Source organism: Eurosta solidaginis, chromosome 2 (assembly GCF_040869045.1).
Source record: "Eurosta solidaginis isolate ZX-2024a chromosome 2, ASM4086904v1, whole genome shotgun sequence".
Taxonomy (NCBI): Eukaryota; Metazoa; Arthropoda; class Insecta; order Diptera; family Tephritidae; genus Eurosta; species Eurosta solidaginis.
Window position 1 is genome coordinate 102,926,281 of NC_090320.1, and position 18,866 is coordinate 102,945,146.

The 18,866-nt window shown below is 40.0% G+C and overlaps 1 protein-coding gene across 7 annotated transcripts in view; it reads right to left on the reverse strand.

Annotated features, from left to right (window-relative positions):
* Positions 1 to 18,866, reverse strand: part of LOC137240117 (neurotrimin-like) — a 2,444,277-nt gene that overhangs the window by 490,267 nt on the left and 1,935,144 nt on the right. The gene's annotated exons all lie outside the window — the stretch shown is intronic.

Consider the following 18,866-nt stretch of genomic DNA (forward strand, 5'->3'; position numbering starts at 1 on the left):
TTCCTTTATACCTGTACAACCAACCGTTATCCAATCACAGTTAATATACTCTGTGAGCTCTGCTCAACTGAGTATAAAAAAAACTATTCTGTGAAAAAAGCGGGAATTACAGCTTTATTTTTTGTATCGAAAAATTAATTGATTCTCTTGCAACCTCCACTGAAATTAATTGAAGCCTAATGTGTTATCAAATGCAAAATCACCTTTGCCTTTACTCACAGTAGCATTAATATGAAGATTGAAACTAAGTTTGGAGTCCATCATGATCCCCAAGTCAACAAAATTTTTTACAGTTTCTAAACTATAGTTGTTAATTTTATATGAAGCTGGTGGCGAAATTCTCTACGAAAAACATTACTGCAACACCAACCCTAACAGTTCAAACAATGTGGGTGGTCGTAAACGCAGAGAAGAAGGAGATGAGCAAATCTCCAAGACCACTGAATCGGTAAACTATAGCGAGTCAGCCGGAAGGGGCGACAGATGGTTCCCGCAATTGAATGCCCCATAATCTCTATCTTGCAGATTGGAAGAAGGTCGAGAGGTCTTACTGTCGGAGGACATGTGGATGGAAAGGAATGTTTACTGACTGTAGATACGGGTGCATCTCATTCCATCATTCGAGCGGATTTAGTCAACAAGAAAATAAGACCATTGCAAGGAGCAAGATTGCGTACAGCCACAGGAGAAATAGCATATGAAGTCGCAATTGGGAACGTCACGGTAGTACACAATTTTATAGTGGCAGAGATTGTTGATGAAATCGTAGTTGGAGTGGACTTCTTAATAGACCCGTGCATCAAGATCGGCATGCAAAGCAAGACGATGCGATATAAGAACATGGATATACCACTTAATTTCGGCTACGAGAGAGGCTACAGCAGTAAACTAGTGCTGGTGGAAGAGAGTCAGCAAATACCACCAAAATCAGAAGCAGTCATCTTGGAAAAGGTTGATGGAGATAGTGAGACAAACAAATTGTGGATTGTCGAAGCAGCAAACATTTCAACACCGAATGTACTTGTAGGAAAAACCCTGGCTATGATAAAACAAGATGGACGTATTCCGGTAAGAGTACTCAATGAGTTCAAGTCACCAATAAAACTGACCAAAGGAGCTATATTTGGAAGATGCCAAGAGGCTGATGTAGTTATTAACTGTGAGCAGCTCCAGGAACACGGTTCAACCAGCAACACTGATCTTTCAAATGACATGACGGCATGGACGGAGGGGCTAGAGGAAGATTATCAGAGTAAGGGAAAGCAACTACTCCTAAAGTACGCGAACATATTTGACCAAGATGGCAAATGAGCGACAGCGGCGTCATCGAACCATTAGCTAGTCCAGGTAGCTCACCGGTGGTGCTTGTGAAGAAGAATGATGGAAAAATTATGATTTGCGTGGACTGCCAGAAGTTGAATGACGTAACGAAAAACCATAGCTACCACGTGCCAAGAATTGGCGACACTCTGAACTCGCTATCTTGTACAAAATGGTTTTCCACACTAGACTTAAAAAGTGGCTACTGGCAAGTGAAAGTGAAGGAGGAAGGCAATGAGAAAACAACCTTCAGTGTCGGAGATGGTCTTTGGCAGTTTACAGTAATGCCCTTGGACTATATAATGCACCAGCTACTTTCGAGGGACACATGGATCAGGTACTGAAAGGACTACATTGGAAAATATGCTTAGTGTACTTAGATGACATCATCGTATTGGAAAAGAATTTTGAAGAACATCTTAAGAACTTTGAGGAAGTTTTCGAGAGAATAGCTGGTGCTGGTCTGAAACTAAGTCCCAAAAAGTGTTCGCTGTTTAAAAGGGATGTAAGTTATTTGGGCCACAAGGTAACGACAGAGGGCATCTGTACTGCGAATGAAAAGATAGAGGTTGTAAAAGATTGGCCAAGACGACTGAACCTGTATGAATTGATAAATTTCCTTTGGCTGTACCAAACTTTTCCAGCGTAGCCCATAGCCTCCACGAGCTAACAAGGAAAAATAAAGCTTTTGAATGGAAGAAGGAGCAAGAGGTGGTTTTCCAAACATTGAAGGAGCGTTTGTGCACTGCACCGATGTTGGCATATCCGGTTCCAGGAGCACCATTTACTCTAGATACAGATGCGAGTGGGTATGCTATAGGAGGCCTTTTGTCACAATTGGTTGATGGACAGGAGAAGGTAGTGGCCTATTACAGCCGTTCAATTGGGAAACCAGAGAGGAACTATTGCGTTACACGGAGAGATCTGTTGGCATTAGTAGAGTGCATTAAACATTTTCACAAATACCTCTACGGGCAGCGATTCCGCTTCAGGACAGACAACGCAGCGCTAAAATGGCTCCTGCAGTTCCGTAATCCAGAAGGTCAATTGGCACGGTGGATCGAGCGACTACAAATCTAGGACTTTTCCATTGAGCATCGAAAAGGTCACGAAGACCATGTAGTTTGGAGTGCGAACACTGTTCAAAGGCTGAGGCTAAACAAGAAATTATAGATGTCCGGCTAATGCCTATAACATGTACGGATTAATGGGACAAGGAACAACTAAGGAAGTGTCAGCTAGAAGATACTGATCTGTCACATGTTATGCAAGGGCTCGAACGAAACGAAAGGCCAAATAGAGAGGAGATGTCAGCAGAGAGTCCCATTGCGAAGTCATATTGGGCAAAGTGGAGCAGGTTAGAATTGATATCTGGTTGCTTGCATTGAGTATGGGAGAGTGACGATGGTCAATGCAAGAATAAACTGATAGTTGTTCCCAGAAAGAGGATTCCTGACGTGCTCAGCGAGCTGCATAATGGTCCAAGCGGAGGTCATCTTGAAATCACGAAGACGCTAGAGAAAATTAAACAGAGATTCTATTGGGCTGGCTGCCGTCAGTCGGTCACTGAGTGAATTGCGAACTGCGGGGTTTGCAGCAGAGCAAAAGGGCCCAAAACCCGAAGTCATGGCCAGAGGAAGCAATACAACTCAGGTGCGTCATTTGAAAGGATCGGTATGGAAGTCGCAGGCCCATTTCCTACTAGCAAGTGCGGAAATAAATATGTGCTGGTGGTTATGGGTTATTTCAGCAAATGGCCAGAGGTATACCCAATCTTAATCAAGAAGCAAAAACAGTAGAAGAAGTGTTTATAAACAATTGGGTTGCAAGGTATGGTGTACCACTGGAGTTACATTCTGACCATGGCAAGAATTTCAAATAAGATGTGTTCCAGGAAATGTGCAAATCATTGGGCACTCGAAAAACACAGGCAACTGCATTGCATCCTAAGTCCGATGGTATGATGGGACGATTCAATAGAACATTGGAGGAGCACTTAAGGAAGGTAGTGGACAAGTTCCATAAAGAGGGGGATACCAGCATACCATAATTCTTGATGGCTTACCGAGCAGCAGTGCATGAGACAACGGGTCAAACCCCTGCAAAAGTAATTTTTGGCAATGATCTTCGACTGCCAGCTAATTTTAAGTTTGGGATAGATACCGATGCGGAGAGAAATGTCAAGAAATCCACTGGTGTTTTGGAAGAAGAGCTGAGAGAAATACACGATCTGATAAGGCACCGAACAAAGATTATGAGTGACAAGATAAGAGCCAGATACGATAAAGCAATTAATTCGGAAGGATTTCAGAAAAGAGATTTGGTGCTGTTATATAACCAACAACGGAGAAAAGGTTTGTCCCCGAAATTGCAGTGTAACTAGGAAGACCCATACAAAGTTGTAAAACGGATGACCGATGTAGTTTACCGCATACAAACCATTGGTAAACCACGAACCAAAATGAAATTGGTTCATCTGGAAATGCTGGTGGCGTTTAGATCAGGAAATTTGTGTGATCGGGCAGCGTGACGAATATTAGCAACGCTAAGGGATACTATCATCTCTAAGCCGATACTAAGCAGTCACTTGGACCTACATAAACAAATCAATCATTATGTCTACACATATGTACATACAGCAGCGGAGAGATACTCAAAAAAGTATGCAATCATCAGCAAAATATTCCTCACACATACACATGCATATTTCTGAGATACTCACAAAAGTATGCAATCTTCAGCGAACTAGTAAATTCTAGAAGGAGAAATGCCTAGAAATATGCGAACGAGGAAACCGAAGAGTATAAAAGTAGCACCAGCTGAGGCATGAGCAATCAGTTTGACTTGAGCACGCTATCAGTTGCGAAGTATAAGTGTTATTGTGAAGTAGTGTAGTCTAATAAAGACCATTTTGTATTATTGAATATTGGAGTTATTTATTCAACAGTTTAGCGATACGAGCGTTAGTAGAAGGTTGCAAACAAGCGGAATTTCCCTAAATTCGCTACAGTATTATACATTTATTATTAAGAGAGGTGAGAACAGTCTATTTTATAGAAAAAAGGGAGTCCGCGCTATCAAATATGTTTGAGGGAGAGTTATAATTTTGGCTTAAACGCCGAAAAGGTTAATTTTGTACGAAATTCGTTCTACATTATTTCAGCAGAAGATGTTTGAAGTGTCTCGATATCCGAGAGGGAAGACAAAAGTTCACTTCGTTCAGAAGGAATGGGCTCGAAATTGATCCATTGAAAAGTGTTGTCATAAATATTACACCAAGCATTTCCCTTCGACTAGCAAGAGGTGGAAGATTGATATGCTTTAATCGATTAGTATAAGGTGGAAGATTAGTTAAAGAGTATCATTGAAAATTTCTTAAGGCAAATAGTTAAAATTGTTTTTGTATTGATTCGAGACTGTCTGCATGGACTTGATAACGCGGATTCCAAACTACTGAGCCATATTCTAATATTGGCCTAACTAATGTTGTAAAAAGTGCTTTAGTTATGTAAGGGCCGTTAAATTCTTTTGACCACCGGTTAGCAAATGCAAAACCACCTTTGCCTTTATTCACTGTAGCATTAATATGAAGATTGAAACTAAGTTTGGAGTCCATCATGAGAGAGAGAGAAAAATACATGAATTTACATTTTTTGAGATTGAGCGGCATATAATTTACATTGAACCAGGTAACCAAGTGCTTTAAATCCATTTGAAGCAAAGAATGTTGCTAAACCGAGGCATATGATTTGAAAAGTTTTACATCGTCTGCGTACATCAAGACCTTTGAGTATTTAATTGTATTGGATGTATTGTTTATGAACAACAAGAACAGAATCGGACCAAGATGGCTGCCCTGAGGAACACAAGACGAAACATTGAGGACCCCAGAAAGTGTATTTTTAAAGATTGCTTTTTGCGTACGATTACCAAGATACGAAGAAATCCAACATATAAGAAGGAGTTGAAAACCAAGTTGACCGAGCTTATAAATAAGTAATGGGTGTGATACTTTGTGGAAAGCTTTACTGAAATCGGTAAATTATATCTGTGTGAAGGCCTTTTCTAAATCCATTAGAAACGTGAGTGGTAAATTCGAGTAAATTGGTGATAGTTGATTTGCCCTTACAGAACCCATGTTGCGAGCTTCCAATTATGGGGGAAATAGAGAACCTTAGGTGGTGGGCAACAAAAGCCTCAAATAAATTTGCGATAGCGGATAACTTTGCTATGCCCCGGTAGTTTTCTATTGAAGACCTGCTTCCATTTTTATGAAGCGGGATAGGAAAAGATTCATTCCACATTGTTGGAAAAACCCTATATATTGAAGATAAATTAAATAAATCTGTTAGCGTCTGATAGATGTTTGCAGCACATTTTAACTATGTGTTTCGGGATCCTGTCAGGGCCGTATGTATATGATACTTTTAAATAAGATAATACATCTTCTGAAGATATAAATGGAGCTCTGATTGAATAACATGAATAAATATGGAATGGGTATTCATTACGCGAAACGTTGGTCTCAATAGAGTAATTTGGTTTGAAAAATTCCGCAAAGAAGCCAAAAATCAGCTGCAAAATTACAGCTAGCAAAACATTTAAATTACCGCGGGTTCGAATCGAGCTCAAGGCCTAACAATAATTTTTTATCATTATTATTGTTATGATACATTTTTTCTTAATTGAAAAAATTTTTAAATTAGAATAGAAGAAAGAAAAAATTTTAGACAACTGCCAAAGCTCGTTGTATAGATCCATTTCGGGAACTGCTAAATTCCTTCATCGGCAAAGTTTAGGCGCCGCTGCTATAACCATTCAGCCACCACAGCGGTTTTTTGTTTGTCTTCATTAATCCTACTTCTATTCTGGTTCGTGCCAATTGATATTCACACCACTGCGACATCTGTTGCAGAATAGCTGTGAAAATTGGACTTGTTTGTTGGCAATGCTGCCCTAGTGTCATATTTTATTGACACTTGTTTTTCCCCGTGCTCTGGGATGTATTAACAATTTTTGTTGTTATATCGGCCTACTGATTTTAAGATCGCGGGTTCGAATCGAGCTCAAGGCCTAACAATAATTTTTTATCATTATTATTGTTATGATACATTTTTTCTTAATTGAAAAAATTTTTAAATTAGAATAGAAGAAAGAAAAAATTTTAGACAACTGCCAAAGCTCGTTGTATAGATCCATTTCGGGAACTGCTAAATTCCTTCATCGGCAACGTTTAGGCGCCGCTGCTATAACCATTCAGCCACCACAGCGGTTTTTTGTTTGTCTTCATTAATCCTACTTCTATTCTGGTTCGTGCCAATTGATATTCACACCACTGCGACATCTGTTGCAGAATAGCTGTGAAAATTGGACTTGTTTGTTGGCAATGCTGCCCTAGTGTCATATTTTATTGACACTTGTTTTTCCCCGTGCTCTGGGATGTATTAACTTCTGTTAAAAATCGGCGGTGCCCCGCTCATTTTCCAAAATTTTTCTAATTTTCTATTCTGCATCATAAGGATAACCCACCTACCAAGCTTCATCGCTTTATCTGTCTTTGGTAATGAATTATCACCCTTTTTCAGTTTTTCGAAACAAAAATGTTAAGATTATTTACAAAATTATACTCGATTTTTTTCGTGGTGTATTGTAATCTACCCTGTTTAAATAAAAAAGATCTTTCTGTTTTCCATGTTATAGATAGATACAAATGCATATTCGTTATCATATTCGTTTTTACATACCTTTTATTCATACGAATACGCTGGCGGCCGCTGTGGGTGGTGGTAGCTTACTCCGCCTACCACATCGAAGGTCCTCGGTTCAACTCCCGGTCAAAGGGGAATTAACTACTAAGAAACAAGTTTTTCCGTGGGAAAAACAGTTTCTCTAAACGGGGCCGCCTCTGGGCAGTCTTCGGCAAACACTCCAATTGTATTTCCGCCATGAAGAACTTCTCAGTAAAAACACATCTGCCTTTCAAAAGCTGTTCGGATTCGGCATAAAACATGTAGGTCCCGTCCCCCCAAGTTGTAGGGAACATTACAAGGAGCAAAATACAAGAGATTAATTAAGCTTTTAAAATTACCTTTCGAATTTCCAATTATTTTTTATGAATAAGGGCCGTTTTCACTTATATATAGTTTATCGAAATTTTCGTTTTCTCCATGAAGTTTCGCATCTCAGTTAAGTGCAAACGAAAAATGTAAACAAAAGTTGGCTGTTTGGCTAGTCTGTGTATACCCACAAGAAATTTTTGTAATTAAAGCTATCTGATATATTGCTATAATACAGTTAAAATTTAAATTAGCTGGAGATAATGAAAACGACCCTAAGCGGGATAATTTTTAAATATATTTATTCCGTAATGCCGATTGGACTTAAATTTTATTATATAAATATGTAAAAAATATATATAAACCAAAAATATATAAAGGTGAAACATTATATTCTTAACAATTTCTCCTTTTCTAAAATAATCTTTATACCTCTACAAATTTGGCACCCAACACACTGAAACACTCGAAAATCATTGCATGACAACTCCAATTGTTAAAAGAAAGCGTACACGTTGATATTTATCGCAGCAATGTCTTAGATTTTTAGACTTCATATAGTACAAGTCTGTAGGATTTATCCTGGCACACAATGCATGCAAATTGGCACCGCATTCTGCACACACAATTTTAGCTACTTCCGCGCGATCTTCCTTTTCTTTGCATATTGTACAATATATGTTTATAGCTTTTTATTAGAATTGTATGTATACATATATGTTTATGTTTTGATTTATAAATGTTCGTTTTACTTATCGCGTACCCCATTACACAAAGCAAAACACGTCTACACAGGTCGAAAGGGGAAAAAATGAAGTATATTGTCACACGGGAAAGAAAACCTGTAATTTTAAGTGCCAACTCTCGGAAGAAAGAACTTGAGGACTTATGGTTGGTTACAAGCAAATATACCAGGCGACATGACGGTTATTTTTATTTTAAGGTTCATCTTCTCCTTTTAAATGTCCACAAGACGATTTGACACTTTATATTGAGCACTACCCCAACAAAGTGCTCCCTCTAGTAAACATTGACTCTAGTTAGTCCACAATACACCGTTGGTAATTATTTATCGTTATTAAATTTTATTTCTCAGTTTATTTTATATTTTTTGTTCGGTTAGTTATTTTTATTTTTTTAATGGACGTTGTGGCAGCGCGCTGTCCTCAAGTGGCCCAATGAAACGAGGCTAATCCTGTTCACGTGATCGATTCATATATATATATATACATATTATAACTTTTTTTTGTATTGTGTTTTTGTTTTTGCCGAGTCTTTTATGGGCAGCGGTGTGTCGGCTACAGAAGAGATTCCAACAGCCAAGCGTAATACTTAAAGAGAACAGAAATAAACGTATTGTGACGAATATTAGCAAACACTTAGGCATACTATTATCTCTAAGCCGATACTAAGCAGTCACTTGTATCTACACAAACAAATCAATCATTATGTCTGCACATAAGTACATAAAGCAGCGGAGAGATACTCACAAAAGTATGCAATCATCAGCAAAGTAGTTCTCACACATACCCATGCATATTTCTGAGATACTCACAAAAGTATGCAATCTTCAGCGAACTAGTACATTCTAGAAGGAGAAACGAATAGAAATATGCGAACGAGGAAACCGAAGAGTATATAACCAACACCGGCAGAGGCATGAGCAATCAGTTTGATTTAAGCACGCTATCAGTTGCGAAGTATAAGTGCTATTGTGAAGTATTTTCAAAATAGTTTAATAAAGACCATTTTGCATTGTTGAATATTGGAGTTATTTATTCAACAGTTTAGCGATACGAACGTTAGTAGAAGGTTGCAAATAAGCGGAATTTGGCTAAGTTCATTACAATTGGTGTCAGAAGAAGAATTGTTGAATAAATTCTGAAGATTTCGAATACAACCTGATAATGGCAAACCTAAGTGAATTAAGGATCCAGCAACTGAAAAAGGAGTTGGAAAACCGTGGATTGAATACAACCGGCAATAAGATCTAACTTCAAGCACGGCTACGAGACGCTATGGAGTAGAAAGCAATTAATGTGGACGATGATGTCTTTCATCCTGATGGGGACGAGACAATGACAAAAATTTAAGAGAAAAACGAAACATCGCAGACATTTACGAGCACAGACTTAAACACGATTTTGGCTGCAATATCTGCTCAAACACCGACAGTAACATCCAAGATTGAAGCACAAGGAATGCGTATAACAGAAATGTCATCACAAATATCCATCAACATGTCATCGCAACTGGAATCACAGGAGACACGTATAACATCCAAGATGGCAGCAGACGAGGTACGCATTTCAGAAATGTCGTCGCAAATGTCATTTCAATTGGAATCACAGGAGACACGCATAACATCGAAGATTGAAGCGCAATTAGAGGAACAGAAGACATATATGGCATATCAACTGGAAGCGCATAAGGAATGTATATCTGAAATGTCGGCACAAATTTCGGAACAGGTATCATCGCAGCTCAAAATTGCTGCCGATATAGAAGCGTTGAAAAGTCGTATGGAGCAGTTGCAACTAAATCGCCCAGCTGTTCCAGTGAGTAATCCAAAGGTAAAAACTCCATCCTTTGACGGTTCTGTTCCTTCCAGGTATTTAAGATTCAGTTTGAGAAGACCGCAGCAGTGAACAACTGGAGTGCTGAAGATAAAGTTGCTGCACCATTCGTAGGATTGAAAGGATCTGCTGCTGAAATCCTACAGCCTATTCCCGAGGGTGAGCGGAACAACTACGAAACATTGATGAGCGCTCTAGAGAGGCGATACGGAAGCGAACACAGAAAGCAGATATACCAAATAGAGTTGCAAAACCGCTACCAAAAAGCGAATGAGACTTTGCAGGAGTTTGCGTCGGATGTCGAAAAGCTGACCCATCTAGAAAATGCGGACGCACCCGTGGAATATACCGAGAGGGTAAAAATCCAGAGCTTTACAAATGGCATACGGGACGTGGAAACGAAGCGAGCTAAATACGCAAACCCAAACCTGACATTTGCTGAAACGGTATCCCACGCTTTGACTCAGGAAACTGCCTCCCCATTGAGTAAACCAGCATACAAGGCTCATCGTGTAGAAGTAGAAAGACCGGAGTGGGTAGACACAATTTTGGAAGCATTGAAGGGTACGCAGTAGAAGAGTAGTGATGCAGTCAAATGCTTTAAGTGTGGAAAGCCAGGGCATATTGGGCGTTACTGCAACACCAACCCTAACAGTTTCAACAATGTAGGTGGTCGTAAACGCAGAGCAGAAGGGGAAGAGCAAATCTCCAAGACCACTCAATCTATAAACTAAAGCGAGTCAGCCGGAAGGGCCGACAGATGGTTCCCGCAATTGAATGCCCCATAATCTCTATCTAGCAGATTGGAAGAAGGTCGAGAAATCTTACTGTCGGAGGACATGTGGATGGAAAGGAACGTTTACTGACTATAGATACGGGTGCATCTCCTTTCATCATTCGAGCGGATTTAGTCAACAAGAAGATAAGACCATTGCGTGGAGCAAGATTGCGTACAGCCGCTGGAGAAGACACCACGGTTCTAGGAGAAGTAGCATATGAAGTCGCAATTGGGAACGTCACGGTAGTACACAATTTTAAAGCGGCAGAGATTGTTGATGAAATCGTAATTGGAGTGGCTATCTTAATAGACCGGGGCATCAAGATCGACATGCAAAGCAAGACGATGCGATATAAGAACATGGATGTACCACTTAATTTTGGCTACGAGAGAGGCTACAGCAGTAAACTAGTGGTGGTGGAAGAGAGTCAGCAAATACTACCAAAATCAGAAGCAGCCATCTGGGCAAAGGTTGATGTTTAGGCCACAGGCCTAAATATATCTCCCCCTCCCCCCTCGTAACATAACTTTCTTTGTTTATTTTCCTTCGTTACTACCACCCACATATTCTTGTGATCACTATACACACAGGCATGTGTGAGTGGTAGTACGTATGTATCTTAGATTTTTACAGCTGTGCGCCCGCGGTACAGCAACTTGTTGCCGGGAAACCCAACGAAGGAGCTGTATCGTGGGTTCATCGGCTCATGTGGAAAAGAGTCTCTTCCTCTTTGAATCCAGCAGCCAGCACAGGAACACGTAAGCGCACGTTCACGTAAGTTGTAAACAAATATATTTAATAATTTCCTAAATTTCCTTCCTTAACACTTGTTGTATTTATATACATTGAATAAAAAAACACTGAATTCCTTTTTTATTAATACGAAACTTTTTGGTGTTTTTATTTTCTTCCCTTTTTTTCGCCTTAACCATTCTTTAACAAATACGTGGGCGCGCGCCGTTGCCACCACGCATTTGTCCATGGTCCTTACCACGCCAGTAAAGAGAACCAGTCACATAATTACAGTCCACTCCACTCCCTAGGCCATTAATTAGAAGCACCATTCGTGATAATCAAGGAAGCAGATCCACCAAACACGCATTTGTACACGGAAGATAATATTAAACATCCTTTACGATCGTGATAATATAATCGTCAGCACACAACAACCTTTTTGGCAACACCAACATCAACAACACCGACAAAAGAAACCAGATTCCATTACTCCGGATCGGCAATTTAATTGAAAGGTACGTGGTTTATTCCGTGCGGGGTAGTGTTTTTTTTTTGCTGTTAACAAATATTTCAAAATAAATTATAAATTGGTTCTTTCCCATCAAAAAAGTGCAAGTGAGTGTTAAGTGAAAAATTTATATTTCGTGCAAATATAGAAAAAAAAACCTCTTACCCCAGTTACTTAAAGTTTGTGCATCACGCCTTGTGACTATCCGGAATAATCCCCCACCAGCGGTAAGATTTTCCGGACACAGCTCAAGGTAGCCAAAAAGTACATAACAAGCGTACATATATTTTTTTTCTTTTTCCACTGACACCGTTTTTGCACTAGCCATTACTTATTGGCTTAGACAATTCAGTAGCAAATCTGCATTAGCACATTCCTTAACATTTACGTGGGTGCGCGCCGTTGCCACCACGAAATTGTACTTATTCCACTTAGCACATAAGCCTCTATACAGTCCGTTTTTTACGTTAGCCATAACTTACCGGCTTACACAATCAATTGGTAAATTTGTGTATACATACGCATGCACCAAATCTTTTCACTAATCACATTATCACTTCCAAGTTCGGTCCTTTGGCAACATTTTCACTCACTACACTCTGCAAAGCAATTTCTTCTTAGTTTTTTATAAATTCATCGGTTTTAATTTTTCTACACAATGGAGACTTATACACGCCAAGCAGATGCAGTGACGGAGTATGAAAATGACTTCAACGACATGTCACCTTCACAACACAGTAAACACTCCCTAATATACCAAAAGGATGAGCTAAAAACCCTGTGGGAAGCTACGAAGGTGACATACGAAAACTCGTAGGTTCATCAGAGCTTGAGTCAAAGGACCTATCAGCTATCAAAAAGAAGCATAAAATGTGCTATTTCAGCTTCCTAAAGTGTCAGGCGGCAATAGCTGAGCTTTTGGAAGAATTTGAAAAGAAAGAGAAAAAGGTAGGAGTCTCAGATAATATGGAATATCATGTGCGCCTGCCAGCGTGTGATACGGATATTTTCAAGGGATACTATATTTCATGGCCGTCCTTTAGGGACATGTTCACTGCCATATACATTAATAATAGTAAACTCCATGCAGTACAAAAGCTATACTATTTAAGGCAAAAAACCCAAGGGGAGGCCAAAGAAATCGTGGAACGGTGTTCCTTAACGGCAGACGCTTTCGATACAGCGTGGAAAAATTTATGTGACCGATACGAAAACAAACCTATCTTGGTCAGTGCCCAATTAAAAATTCTTTTTAGTTTAAAAGCAGTTGAGAGTGAATGCGGTAGCTCCATTAAAAAACTGCAACGTGAAATAAACAATTGTATATCAGCGCTTCAATGTCACAAGTTTGACATATCAAACTGGGATGCAATTCTAACATATTTGTGCTCCACAAAGCTGCCACAAACCACACTGGCTCTATGGGAACAAACCATAGAAAATAAAACAGAAATTTCAAAATGGGCAGATATGGATAAATTCTTATCCAGCAGATTCCAAACGTTGGAAACTGTCGTAGGTATAAGAGGGGATACGGTTTCAAAACCCTCTAAGCCACATGCTTATCGTTCTTCGGCAGATACATCGTCGAAACGAATAGGCTCCTACCAGGCAAGTGCAACAGTAGCCAAACCTACGTGTAAGATGTGCAAAAGTCCTGCACATCGAATTGCAAAGTGCGAAAAGTTCTTACGTTTAACGCCTACTAAACGGTTTGAACAAATTAAGAGCAGCCGTGGCTGTATAAACTGCCTTTCTGCTGGCCATTCGGTAACAAAGTGCACCAGTCAAGTGAACTGTGCCACATGTCATTTAAGACACAATACTCTGCTTCACATTCCGAATCAGCCGAAAACCACAAATTCGGTAGATACGATCGGAGCATCAACGTCAAGGGATACTCAAACGCGTCGCAATGCTGAAAAAGAAAACAGTTCGATTAAAAATGTGAACTCATGCTTCGCAAATAAAAGTTAAGGAGTGCTATTAGGGACAGCACAGGTAAATATTCATTTAAATGGTGTTGACTATTCGGCGAGAGCCCTAATAGACTCGGGATCTGAATGCTCATTCATAACCGAGAAACTCAAGCACAGAACAAATCTGCCAACTAAACGCATGCATGCCCAAGTTTCGGGCATCAATAACACAATGTCTGCACAAGTAAAAGAAGCGTGCAACGTGCAATTGCGGTCACCAACAGACCCATTAATCGAGATCATTACGATCATGCTGGTTTTGCCACAATTAACAGGGAATCTTCCAACCTGCCAAATAAACGCAATGACGAGACAAGCATTCCCTTACTTTGTACTGCCTGACAAAAGATTCTTTGTCAATGAGCCAGTCGACCTAATTATGGGCGGAGACATATACCCCCAAATTATGCTAGGCGGTATTAGGAAGGACGTCCTAAACACATTAATAGCACAGGAAACGGTGTTCGGCTGGATTTTGACAGGTCGTATCGATGCGGTTGATTCAAATAAAACCTTAGTTTCATATTTCAATGAGGTCACTTTAGATAAACAATTGGCGGCATCGGCATTGCAATCGGCAGGTTCCCCATTGCGAAAATGGACGTCCAACTGCAAGAAAATCCTACAGGGTATACCGAAGCAACACCTATTAAGCGAGAATTTTCTTGAGTTTGAAGACACCAGCATGGTAAAAGCACTCGGTATCCGGTGGAACGCCCATATCGACTACTTCTACTTCACAAGGAAACCCTTTGACAATAACCATGCCGAAACAAAAAGGTCGATACTTTCTGCGATCGCAAAACTTTTCGACCCTCGTGGCTGGCTGGCACCAGTCGTAATTGTAGCCAAAATAATAATGCAAAATATTTGGTTGGAAGGGACAGGCTGGGATGAAGATGTGTCTGAAATTACTCTACATCGGTGGCAATCATTCATGACTTAGTACGAAAAGATCAACGATATACGCATACCGCGATGGGTTCACTACACATTGAAGGACAATGTCAAAATACATGGATTCAGCGATGCTTCGGAAAAAGCATATGCCGCTACTGTTTTTCTGAGGGTACAAACAAAGGATCAAGTCTTCACCAACCTGTTGATGGCCAAGCCCCGGTCAAAACCATATCCTTGCCTCGACTCCAACTCTGCGGTGCAGTTCTACTAGCAGAAATAATCGAATCTGTGGTCGAAAATATGAAACTTTCGAACATTAAAGTAACCCTTTGGACAGATTCCACTATAGTGCTGGCATGGATCCGAAAACCTCCATGTTCGTAGTCAACGTTCGTGGCACATCGAATAACTAAAATCATCGACAATGTAGGAGACAAAGTATGGCGGCACGTAGACTCCGCGTCAAATCCTGCAGATTTGGCGAGCAGAGGCCTCTACGCTTCGGACCTAATCAACAATTCTTTGTGGTGGCAGGGACCTTCTTGATTACAAGAAGACAAATTGGCCACACAAGAAGAAGATTATAATACGAATATGGAGGAAAAGAGGATGAAAGATCATACAACTTCGGTCAAAAATAACTTTGATATTCTGGATAGGTTTTCCGATCTACCAAGGGCTTTGCGGGTTATATCCTATATTCTTCGGTTTTTCCAGAATACGCACCCAACCACTAAAGCCTCCTTTAAGAGAGAATCTCATTCGATAGCCCCTGACGAAATAGAAAAAACAACACGCAGATTGATAACAATATGCCAAAGGCAACATTATCAAGAAGAGTACGCAAATTTGAAGTCAGGAAAACTAATAAATGGGAAGAGTGAGATTTTACCCCTGAACCCATATATAGATGAAGAAGGCATCATTCGAACGGGGGGGGGGGCGGACTGGGCATCCAAAGACATGTCCCATAACGAAAGTCATCCCATCATCCTTCCTTACACTTGCAGGTTATCCAGACTTATAGTTCAATCCTCTCATGAGACCACCCTGCATGGAGGGAACCAGCTGATGCTACGTCATATCCGCACTCAGTACTGGATCCCACGCGTTTAAGTCATGATAAGTTCTGTTATCCACAACTGTAAGTTGTGTACTATTCACAGGAAGCGGACACAAACGCAACTTATGGGGATCCTTTCGAAGGAGCGCACCACCTTTACTAGGGCCTTCACCAACACCGGTGTAGATTTCGCGGGACCATTCGATATAAAGTCCTACTGAGGGAGGGGATGTCGAATTTCACAAGGATATGTTTGCCTGTTCGTCTGCTTTTCGACGAAAGCCATCCATATAGAAGCGACAAACGACCTTAGTACCGGGTCCTTCCTAGCTGCCTTCACCAGATTTGTATCCCGACGAGGCTGTCCAAAAAACGTTTACTCCGACAATGGTACTAACTTTGTCGGAGCTTCGCGATCTTTACAATCCGAGTTTAAAGTATTTCTGCGTGAAGCAAGGGACGGAACTTTGAATAAATATAGCCATCACACTTTAGAATGGCATTTTATACCGCCAAGCGCTCCCCACATGGGAGGTTTGTGGGAAGCGGGGGTAAAAAGTTTTAAGACCCACTTTAAAAAGATCGATTCCGATCATAAATATACGTTCGAAGAGTTTACAACCCTCTTATGTCGAATTGAGGCCTGCCTCAACTCGAGACCTCTAAGTCCGTCATCCAACGACCCTTCCGACCTGGAGCCGCTTACTCCAGGCCATTTTCTCGTAGGTGGGCATCTTTTAGCTCCACCTGAACTCGATTGTACTGAAAACCCTGCCGCAATTGTAAACCGATGGCAAAAGATGAAAGCCCTTCATCAAACCTTTTGCAAAAGATGGAAATCGGAATATTTCACTGAAATCCAGAAACGGTATAAGTGGAAACATCCACAATCCAACTTAAAACCCGGGGACCTAGTCGTCATAAAAGAGGATAACCTACTACCAAACGAGTGGAGAATGGGGAGAATCGTCAACACACACCCAGGTTCCGATAACCGTGTACGTGTTGTTGACGTCAATACAATTAAAGGACAGATTACGAGACCAGTCGGGAAATTGGTACTACTTCCGCCCAACGACGAGGAAAATGAACTTTAATAGTCCACATTCCTCTATTCCAAATAACCAATCTCTCGTTCACCCCGAACGAGCCCAACACATCCGATAACCCAGCTCTCGTTCCCCCGAACGAGGCCAACACACCCTAACGCAGATAAACTATCTGCCCCAGAATACAATTTAAGCAGCAATTACACCCCCCAAAATCCATCGAAACTCTGTCAAATTACACAGATATCGATTCTACAAAAAGGAATTTTGGCTAATATGCATGGAGATTTTCTTCGGTATTATAGAAATTAATAACAGCTGAAGAAAAGTTTCTTTGCGTATTGCGAAATCCCTCAAAGTTCTTTTCCTTTGCGTGTTTACCATATTTGGCATATTGCGGCCACAACTTAAATCGTTTAAGTTTAAGGGATCTTGCTTCTTTTGGTTATATATTGTATTTAAAGTTATGTTTTTTAAAAGGATACAGAAACAAATTATCACTGGCAAGCCCTTCATTATCCAGCTTTGCTTTATACATGGTTGTTGTTTTAATAAAGCTGTTATATAAGTTTGAAATGCAATGTCGTCTACCGGAACAGGAAAGACTTTTACGTAAGGAATTAGTTGAGTCATTTGAAAAGAAATTAGCCGAAAAACAAAGTATTGAAAATCATTCCCAAGAGTGCAGTAAGTCCAGCAAAAATTAAGCCTAAGACTTCACCACATAGGTTAACCCCAACAAAGCGCAAAGCCACTCCTATAGAACGCAAGATCGCTCCTCCAACCGTACACAACAGTTACACATTAAAGCCCTAAAATTATATTTATTTGGATAAAAAGTGATGTGCGATTACATGCATTACTCATAAAAAATTCCCTTTGTAAAAAATGATATGACCCAGTCACTGAGTCATAAAGTCGCGTAGAACATATTCAGTAGTTTGGTGCAATTGTTTTAAAACCGATCTATTAAAATTTTAGTAAATTTTAAGTAATTTTTACTATGGTATTGCTTGCCAAACACTGCCTAGGGGCGGCCCCGCTTAGAAAAATTTTCTTCTAATGGAACAAACTTGTTTCTAAAAAGTTGATGTTGCTTAGCACGGGACGTGAACCCAGGATGTGGCACGCGAAGCACTACCATTACAAGCTCATAAGAGCCACATATATACGTATTCTCTACAAAGAAAACATATACGCAAATTGTACAACAAAGCTTTTGAACCGCTCACCGATTTTAAAGAGCATATGGCTACACATACTGGAGAGGTGTTGTATACCTGTAGTTTCTGTCCACAAACATTTTAATCAAATGCACATGTGTATTCACATCGTAAAAAGAAACATTCAAAAGAGTGGGCGGAATTATGCGAGTTAAAGAAAAGTTCGGCAATATCTGCGAAAGACGCTTTATCTTTTGAACAACAAAGAAACTAATGTAAGGTTGCTCTGATTATTTTTTTACGAATATAGGCGTAGGTATATATCTAATATATATATCAAATTGATTTGTAAAATACCTTATTTTATCCAAATGAACCGTCCATTGAATAAATAGTCGTTGTAGTATAGACTCCTTAGCTCAATTTCGCTGCGCCTTGCTGCCATACGCCACCACAAATAGAGTCGCTGTTAGCCGAATTATTAAACTGCTTTTCCACAATTTTATCGTCCCTCTTAAGACCATACAAAATATAGCCGAACATTTTGCTAACGTGTAGGTTTATAATGGTGTATCGACAACTTAAAGTTCGTCAATGAAAATTTTCGTATAAGCTCTTTGAAACCTGCATTATTGTATGCAAACTTTCATGCTGTCAGCGCAATATTTCTCCCCCAATTGTGAAAGGTAACCTCATAAGAAAATTCTCATCAAATAAACTACCTAGTATGCCAGAAAT